Source organism: Schistocerca americana, chromosome 2 (assembly GCF_021461395.2).
Source record: "Schistocerca americana isolate TAMUIC-IGC-003095 chromosome 2, iqSchAmer2.1, whole genome shotgun sequence".
NCBI classification, from domain to species: Eukaryota; Metazoa; Arthropoda; class Insecta; order Orthoptera; family Acrididae; genus Schistocerca; species Schistocerca americana.
Window position 1 is genome coordinate 546,723,648 of NC_060120.1, and position 9,887 is coordinate 546,733,534.

The 9,887-nt window shown below is 43.6% G+C and overlaps 1 non-coding gene and 1 pseudogene across 1 annotated transcript; both read left to right on the forward strand.

Moving 5' to 3' along the window:
* The first annotated feature begins 262 nt into the window (after positions 1-262).
* Positions 263-380, forward strand: LOC124597099 (annotated as a pseudogene).
* A 4,613-nt stretch (positions 381-4,993) lies between these two features.
* On the forward strand, positions 4,994-5,068 carry Trnas-cga. The gene has a single exon. It is a non-coding gene; the product is annotated as a tRNA-Ser (tRNA).
* The last annotated feature ends 4,819 nt before the right edge of the window (positions 5,069-9,887 follow it).

The window sequence follows — 9,887 nt, forward strand, 5'->3', positions numbered from 1 at the left end:
TACCTTCATGCTTGTTGCAGTTGTTTACGTTCTGTATTCTTTACATTATTCCTACTTTACTATCTCCTGTTTATAGTATTTTGTGGCAAAATAAATGCAATCTTGAAAACTTCCGTTTGTTGCTTCAATTTTTGATATCAGTGTACAAACGGCATTCATACCTATGAGAGAAACTATAGTGAATATATTAACACCAGTAAAATCGATTGTTTATAGTAAATAAAATAATAAACAACATTTAAGACCAGTGATGTATGTAGAAGCCAGCGGCCTTACTGCAGTGGTAACACCGGTTCCCTTCAGATCACCGAAGTTACCCGCTGTCGGGCTGGGATAGCACTTGGATGGGTGACCATCCGGTCTGCCGAGCGCTGTTGGCAAACGGGGTGCTACTTGATTGAGAAGTAGCGGCTCCAGTCTCGTAAACTGACATATGGCCGGGAGTGCGGTTTGCTGACCACATGCCCCTCCATATCCACATCCAGTGACGCCTGTGGCCTAAGGATGTCACGGTGTGCGGTCGGTACCGTTGGGCCTTCCGAGGTCTGTTCGGACAGAGTTTAGTTTAGTTTAGTTTAGATGTATGTACAAGGTCTAACGAATACAAGTGCAGATTTTTAAGTGGTACCTAAATGTCTTTCCTGTGTCGAACAGTCTTCGGACAAACATGCCACGTCATTTACTACCTGATTTTTTCTGCGTAGTCGTGACTGCCTCGTCAAGTAAAGATTAACCGTTATTCGCCTACGCATCCACATTTCAATACCTCATCTGCTGCCTAGAGGAAACTAAGAGTGAATTGCTTGCTCTTGGCACATGTACTTGGAGGTACTAACCAACGTAAAGCACTCTTAATAGCTATAATTATTACTCTGCAAATGAAGTAAGTTCAGACAGACATTCTCTGCACTTCTATCAAATCCAGTAATCAGAATCGAGTACTGTAATCAGAGTTAAATAAAGTGATGAGAAACATGTGTCCCACATATCGCGAGTCATGACTAGGATCAGATAGTGTTGGCTTATTAAAGGCAGAAGGCAAGGTAGACGACTTGCAACATTTCACAGTGGGAGCCAACGTGTAACATCTACATGAAGCCAGCACCAGGGAAGCTATGGGCAGAGCAGCAGGAGAGACTTTTTGTGGGACTCTGGGCCACGCATGCCACGCCAGTTGGTCTTGGTTATGTGCTTGCATGACGAGCTAAGTGAGTCGCCAGCGACAGCGGACCGATGTAGCAGGAGGATTGGGTGACGCCTGTCGCCGACTGTGGGAGCTGCAGCAGAGAAGAGTATCAAGATGGTCAGCTAGAAGGCAGCGCAGCTAGCAGTTCGCGAACAGAGCAGATGGCTGGACATGGTGATGCAGGAAGTCTTGGAGCAAGGCAGCGGGGTAGCAGGGTGGACGTGCAGTCGGGACTGGCGGTGGTTCGCCATCAACATGAGGTGAGGTGTCGTTCCGGTCTGGAGCCGCGGACGGTGCTTGATTTCGTGGATCCAAGAAACGCGTCATGGTCAGGAGTTTAGTGTTGTTAGCAGCAGTGTGTTTCTGGATAGAACAGTTAAAATAAATTGTGCTCGTTGTTATTAGTGTAGTCTGTTAGATCAGACGAGTGTGTCTGGGTTGGCCAAATGAAGTTACCAAATTCTGGTACCGCGCGCCGCGGAATTTGAATCCCCGCCAGACGTCATGGACGTCGAAGACCCCTAGAGGTCTCTGCACCATCGCGCCATAAGCTGTGGCAGCGCGCACCCCCTGGCCCACTTTTAGTGTGAGGGCGCCACAGTGAAACACGTGGTTCCAACGGCCAATAGCGGCGCCCCCGATAGCCTACTTAAGCGCCTGCCTCTCGCTCGGCCAGTCGCCCCTTACCCTTCATCTCTACACCCTTCATCTCCTTTCCCAAGGTGGCTTCCATCAACTCCCCCTCCCGGATAATGCCCTCTCTCCCTCCATTTATCCCTCCTAACAACTCTGATCCTCACCCCCCCTCCTTTCCTCCATCCTTTCACTGGGCTCCCTCTTCCCCCCTTCCATCCTGTGTTTCTCCCTGCCTAACCTCTCCCTACCTCCCTTCTCCCCCCCCCCCCAAGTCCTTTTGTATTCCCCTCCTCTGCCTTCCCCACTCCCTGTCGCATCTGCCCAGCACCCCCCCTCCCCTCTTATGGGTCCTCATTCTCCACTGGCTCCTTTCCCCCTCCCCCCTTTCGCTTTTCCTCACCTTCCCCCCTTTTTTTATCTTCCCCTCATCTGTCTAGTTTCCCCCCACGTGCTCTAGGCTGTGGTATGTCATATTTTGGCGCAGTGTTCCAGTGAATGTTCAGTGTTGTTTCATCTTTTCCCGTGCTGCGAACAGAAACCATGTTGTCGCTGGGTGTGAATTTTATGTCCTTTGCGAACAGAAACCAGACTGTCGCCGTGTTTTTTTAATTGTCTATTATTTTACCTGCCAGCTTCGTATGTATTTTTATTAGCATCATCATCCCTTTGTTCTATGTTTTAAGTTCCACGATTTTTTCGCCATGTTACCCTTTAAGTCTTCGATTTTATCGCCTCTTATATTATTATCTTCACCTTTTTAAAACAAAGTCTGTAGGCTGAAGAGCGGCATACTAAGCAGCTGCTGCTGCCAACCCGCCCCCTTCGGGGGGGGGGGAATCGAAATTCAATAAAGAAAAAAAAAAAGCTCGGCCAGTGAGTCTAATCTCGCGTACGTCTGTGGCACATCGCCTTGCGTTAGACAGCTTACTTACTTTCTTGTTCTGTGTACGAGTGGACGTGGTTTTTAGGTTTCCTTGTGACTCCGTTGTTCGATCGTGCTGTTGTTCGTTCTGTCCTTCGCTGGTCGTGTCCGTCCTCTCCCGTTGTGTTGTTGCTCGCGGGCTTCTCCGCGGGTCTCGCCGCGCTTTCCGTCATTTCACCTCCGCGACCGTACACAAATAACAACAGTTTTCCACTACGGCGAGGCCGCTGTAGGATCTAGTGTAGCGATGTTAGAACATTTTGTTTTATTGTTGTTGTGTTCAGTATAATTTTAATCTCTCCTTGTTGCTGTCCTTGTTCTCACTTATCGTGCCCAGTAGAGGGTAACTTCGGCCGGTTTATTCTATTGCTGATTTTCGCTCATTTATTAATTATTTGTTTAGTGTTAGGTAGGGTGACAGCTTTTGATAGGATATATTTTAGGCGTTTTTATTCTGGGATAAGACATTATTTTGTGTCTTCTTGTTCTCCCATTACTCTTGCTTTATTACTTTTGGTTTAATATTTCTTGACACCTTTATTCCAATACTGGTGAAATCAAAATGGGAAAATTACTGTATCATGTGTTCTATCATGTTGGAAAGTAAGGTGTGCTTTTTGGTAAACTAGTCGCTGAATACTCTACTTTTGTTACCTTGCGTCTGCACTCGGAGCTGTTGAAATTCAGTAATCAATAAACAATCCTGGTGGGAGAACATCCGAAACTGAGCATTATAGCAGAGGTTGAAAATACCGCTTCAGTTGAAAATTACTTTATTTTCACACGACCGGTTTCGGAATGTTATAAGCCCATCCTCAGATGTCATACTGGAAATAGCAAAAGACGGGAGATAATTTTCACACGCCGCAACACACATAACAAAAACAAATTTTTTAAAAACTTTTAAAAAAGCATTTCGAAAGCGCCGGTCGCGGTAGGTGTTACGAAACCTATGTCAATGCGCAAGTAGCACCAGACAGTACTACGAACGACTGCCTGGGAAGAGAATATATTTTGCTATTTCCAGTACGACACCTGAGGATGGGCTTATAACAGTCCGAAACCGGTCGTGTGAAAATAAAGTAATTTACAAATGAAGCGGTATTTTCAACCTCTGAGTAATCAATACATTGTAATGTTGTTAAGAATTTACACAGAAACAACCCATCCCCACACCACATTCCTCTCCCACCATTTCCTGCGCAACAACAGAATGCACGATGGTCGCGGGATCTAACCTCTATGCTCGGCCAGTTGCTAGTTTTAACGAATTGTGAGCTTTCTTTTGGCAGGGATCCTCAAAGATACAGACATTTGTAATATTTTTCGATGATGTGTAAAGGCAAGAGGGAGTTTGATGTCGGTTATTGAAGCCTTCTTGCTTGAAAATTTCATCAACAAATGAAGTTGCAGTATTAGTTTACAAAGTAGCTGGGGGTTCTTTAGCCGCCACTAAGGTTTTACCAGCCTCAGGGACTGCGCTTTACGTCGAGCGCTATCCTAGAGCGGTAGCAGAGAGCTCTGTTACGCCGCACTTTCAGCTGATGTTCCCTGTACCGAGCCAGAGCAGACAGCTCTGCGCTGTTGTGAGCCGGGCCCGGCAGCAATTAGGATCAAGTTGCCGTTCGCTGCATGCAGCCGCTGTGTCTGAGGCAACTAATGAGACGGCGCGCTCGCTGTGCTTTACTCAAACTGTGTTTCTACTTGGACAGTTGCGTGCAGTACAGCAACAGCAATACGCCATGTATCGAATCGATGTAATAATTTCAACTGCACTTTCGTTGTGTCTTGGTTCTTACTTACAAAAACATTTCCGTTCAAAAATGAAGGAAAACAAAATATGCTTTTGAATAGAACCGAGGATTTATCAGGCACAGAACTTCAGATAATGATGATGCAATCCAAATACGAAAGAGCCGACTACTTAACCCTAGAACACTAAAGGGGGAAGGGGGAGGGAATTTTACATTGTTAGTAAACCATCGTAGAGTTTACTACTCCACAAGTCATAATTTATAAATTATGCATCAGTTAATTGCCATTATTAGATCTCCAAGGGTATATTACATACCAAATTAAACACTAAATGTCCTGAATGAGAATTTTCACTCTGCAGCCATGTCTCCGCAATATCCTTTCTTTCAGGAGTGCTAGTTCTGCAAGTTTCGCAGAAGAGCTTCTGTAAAGTTTGGAAGGTAGGAGACGAGGTACTGGCAGAAGTAAAGTTGTGAGTACCGGGCGTGAGTCGTGCTTCGGTAGCTCAGTTGGTAGAGCACTTGCCCGCGAAAGGCAAAGGTCCCGAGTTCGAGTCTCGGTCGGGCGCACAGTTTTAATCTGCCAGGAAGTTTCACCAAATGTCCTGTTTTATACCCCAATGTAATGGCAAATTTTTCGGGAGTTTAGTAATCTAGGGTTAAGAAGGAATATTGGTCATGACGGCCGAAGTAAGAAAAACTTCGGAGTCTAATTGGCGCACAATTGAAGGAAAACTAGAAGCTGGAGAAGATGGAAGCGTCTAAGATGTAGTGCTTCAATGACTGCTAAAAAAATACGCTTACAAAAATGTAAAGAATGAAGGTATGTTGCAAAGAACATGCGAGGAAAGAAGTCACTGAAAAAATCTTAGGAGTATTCGTGACACTCTAGTTAACTTCGCGCCTGAACGAGCAACAGAAATGATTTCCATTAACTGATGATGATCGAAGTAGAGAAGATATAAAATGTAGACTGGCAATAGCAAGGAAAGCGTTTCTGAAGAAGACATATTCGTTAACATCGAGTATAGATTTAAGTGTCAGGAAGTCGTTTCTGTAAGTATTTGTATGGAGTGTAGCCATGTAAGGAAGTGAAATGTGGAAGATAAATAGTTTGGACAAGAAGAGAATAGAAGCTGAAGATTAGATGGGTAGATCACATAACTAATGAGTAGGCACTGAATAGAATTAGCGAGAAGAGAAATTTGTGGCAAAACTTGACTAGAAGTAGGGATCGGTTGGTAGGACATGTTCTGAGGCATCAAGGTTCAAATAGCTCTGAGCACTATGGGACTCAACATCTTAGGTCATAAGTCCCCTAGAACTTAGAATTACTTAAACCTAACTAACCTAAGGACATCACACACACCCATGCCCGAGGCAGGATTCGAACCTGCGACCGTAGCAGTCCCGCGGTTCCGGACTGCAGCGCCAGAACCGCTAGACCACCGCGGCCGGCTGAGCCATCAAGGGATCACCAATTTAGTACTGGAGGGGAACGTGGAGGGTAAAATTCGTAGACAGAGACCAAGAGATGAATACACTAAGCAGATTCAGAAGGATGTTGGTTGCAGTAGGTACTGAGAGATGAAGAAGCTTGCACAGGATAGAGTAGCATGGAGAGCTGCATCAAACCAGTCTCTGGACTGAAGACCACCACCACGACAACAACAAGACAAGGAATAGCATATGTATAATTCGTTACAGAGGATCTTGGAGGTAGTGAACAAAAAGATCTGAAAAGATTACCACAAAATAAGATTGGCTGTAGGACAGTATCAAGCAGTTGGAAAACTGTTGATTCAAAAACAATCATCATTTGATCTAGTCGTTTCCTCGTATACAGCTCTTCCGGGCAAATACAGCAGTTACGGTAATAATGAATGTTACCTATGGCTTTTGTCAGTTCTTAACAACTGGAACATATTCTTCACTTAGTGTCTTATATAAAATTATTGCGTTTACAAAACAATCGGAACCGCTCGACTGCTACGGTCGCAGGTTCGAATCCTGCCTCGGGCATGGATTTGTGTGATGTTCTTAGGTTAGTTAGGTTTAAGTAGTTCTAAGTTCTAGGGGACTGATGACCATAGATGTTATGTCCCATAGTGCTCAGAGCCATTTGAGCCATTAAAAAACAATCCACGGGTGAACTGTCGGCTGCTTTTGTCTAAAAGGTACAATATTACAGCCATTGCTCCTGTCGATATCATCAGGATCGATCGCCGTAATGTAGTGCACTTTAGACAATAACAACAATCAGTCTTCTCGTCGATTATTTTACTATAAAATACGGCGGGAAAAATTGCAGAATCACTATGTTAGCCTCTCAAATATGTCGGTCTCCACTTTTCAACTTTGCCTTCACTCATTTGGTTCCATTCCAGTAAGTCACTGCATATACGCTCGTATGCTACATTTTGAAACCAGACGAATTGTAGCAAGAGAGGTGTCATAGCTTCCCCTGCCTCTTGTTCTTGCATTTACAAAGTCGCTTATTCATATACCAGTTGGTTATACAGATAATTAAACTGACGGTATTCTGAGTCCTGCAGTGCAGGCTTTATACACCGCAGGGCGTTGAAACATCGTACGTATGTTGATTAATCGGCGCACTCGAGAAGTATGCTGAAAAAAATATAGTTAAAGTGACGTACGCTTACAGTCGACGAATTATTGTTGCGTCATCGGTATGATTAAAGTGTACATGGAAAATTATTAACTTCATTTCATAATGATTCTTCAGTTTCGTCTGTTTATTCAATTTGATTTTGAGTAGTATTGTTACAATAATACTGAACGTATTTGTGCTTGACGCTGCCATGGTATGTACTCATGTTACTTATTATTTTTTGCGCAGAATAACGTGCGAACAAGATTTCAAAACACATTGGGCAGACGTGTCCCCTTCCCCCTTTCTCTTCCCACACCTTCAACATCCCGCTAACAAGAGGACTCTTGGATGTCACTCTAATGTACAGTACTGGGCGCTCGGAAATTATGCGGCTGCAGTGGGGCAGAACGACTGACGAACAACTAGTGCGCGAGAAAGTTTAACAGTTGTATTTTAAAAAGGTCATAACTGCGTACTTTCAGAATTATGTCCCAAATTTTCGCACAGTTCGTTTCCTGGGGCTTGATATCTCGCAAGAGTGCTCTTTCCTCCTTGAGATATGAGGCCAAGTTGGTGATGTTTCCTTGTCAGTGGAACACGTGCGAGGCCTGGACGGGTCGCTAGTTACTGTACTGTAATATCGACCACCTTATACGAATTTCTTTTTAATATATTTTCTCTCTTTCTGCCTTTCGCAATCCCTCTGCAAATCCTACGATGGATATTAATTTTATTTACGACATTGTTCTGACCTTAAGTCCAACCTTAGGTGCCGTAAAATAGTACTTGCTGCATTGTTGTTAGTGACTTATAATTGGTCGTACTGAATTATTTCCTAAAAGATAAAAAAATGATAATTTCGTGTTGCTGAATGACCGGGTGCAAATCTTTCTATTGGACCCACTTCGGTGAATTGCTTGTCGCTAACCTACCCCAGTTATCCAACCGGGAAAAGGGGGCCTGCAGTTTGACGTGGAATCCGAACAACATTTCGTTTGTGGCGACTTATCATTTCGTTGAGAAATGAAGGCCAGGTTAAAATGCAGACTGAAAAATCCAAGGTCCCACAGGGGTTCAAGCCCGCGACCTCTTGGTTTCCAGTCAGGAGCAATTCTTTTTATGCGCATGTACTGACAATCAAGAATATTGAAATGAAAAAAAAAAATCTTCCTACATCAGGAAGTAATTAAATTCCTTTTATAAAGATAAATGGTGAATCAAATTCATTCTTGGCTTAATAAAATGTATTTCTTCACACTTGACAAGAAAAGAAACCTTCGTTGTGGACATTATGGAGGGAAGAATTAACTACACCTACAGGAAAAAAGAAATTTTTCTTGTAATTAAATAAAACCAATCTTCTGTTGCTGAAAATTCATCCTCCAAATGATTGAAAGACAATCTCTCTTTTCTTTTTGAGGAAATTTATATTTACCCATGTACTTATTTTTCCTTTGTTGCCGATTTCTATTGCAATTCATACACCAGTAACACTTACATGAAACAGCTATAACAGCATAAGAGACTCTTCTCTAGTTTCTGCTTTCACATAGTGTTGATTTTCTATTGACTGGCGTAGTGGGGAGAACTTGCAAGGATTTCCTGATTATGATATGAAGCATATTGTCAAATGTTTTCGAATGATTGTCATCCCGCGCAATCCAAAAATATTCCCCCTCTTCAATGTGAGACGAATATTCGGAGAATGTATAACCTCGTACTTCAGTAATGGAGGTGGCTGTATGTTTCATCATCCATAGCGTTGGAATTTGTTTAGTAATGTTTGCACGCGGTCAGGCCTCATTACTTTACGAACGTTCAGATAGCATGCGTTCGTCCTACCAGTGATTGCTAGTTTGTTGCTTAGAAAATTCTATATGTTCTGCACTGCTCCGCAAACAAACTTGTGGGCGAGCGAGTCAACGTTTCCGCATTTGTGGCAGGCAGAATTCTCCCACCAACTCCTCCCACTTCAGAACCGCCTTCTGCATCTGCTCGTCGGTTGAAAATTTAATTCCTCTCGTGTGCCTTCAGGGAGATGATAATCTGAAGTTTTACGTCAGGGGCATACGGGGGTAGCTCAAAACATCCCAAATAAGTGAATCAAAGGGCAACGGGGGTTAAGGCTGTGTGAAGAGGGGCATTGTCGTGCAAGAAGCACACCCCTCTTCTCGGCATTCTCCTCTTTTTGTTTTGAATGCTCTTTTTGAGTTTTTTTTAGGGTTTCTGAATATCGTTTTATTGTGGATGGTCTCCTCCTGAGGCGAAAATTCGACCAAAATACTGAGGCCACAATTTTTTTTGCCCGAAATTGTTGTTTTTAATTTTTTTGTATATGGAGAATTGGTGTGACGGCACTGTAACGATCGTCTTTTTGTCTCAGACACGTGATGGGCTGCCTACGTTTCACCTCCAGTCACAACAGCGCCCAGAAAATCCTCATCTTCCAATTCAAGTCGCTCAAGAAACTCGTGAGTGATATTGACCCGATTTTTCTTGTGCTGCTAAGTCATCTGGTTTGGGCCCATCTTGTGCACCGTTTCTGTGAGTGAGTGTTTCGTATAAGAGAGCTCCGGAGAGTTGTGGAAACATCCTAGAAATTCCATCCACTGTCAATCGGCGGTCTTCACCAACAGTTTCCTCGATTTCTTGAACCAGCTCATCAGTCATAATGAAAGACCATCAAATGGTTCAAATGGCTCTGAGCACTATGGGACTTAACTTCTGTGGTCATCAGTCCCCTAGAACTTAGAACTACTTAAACCTAACTAACCT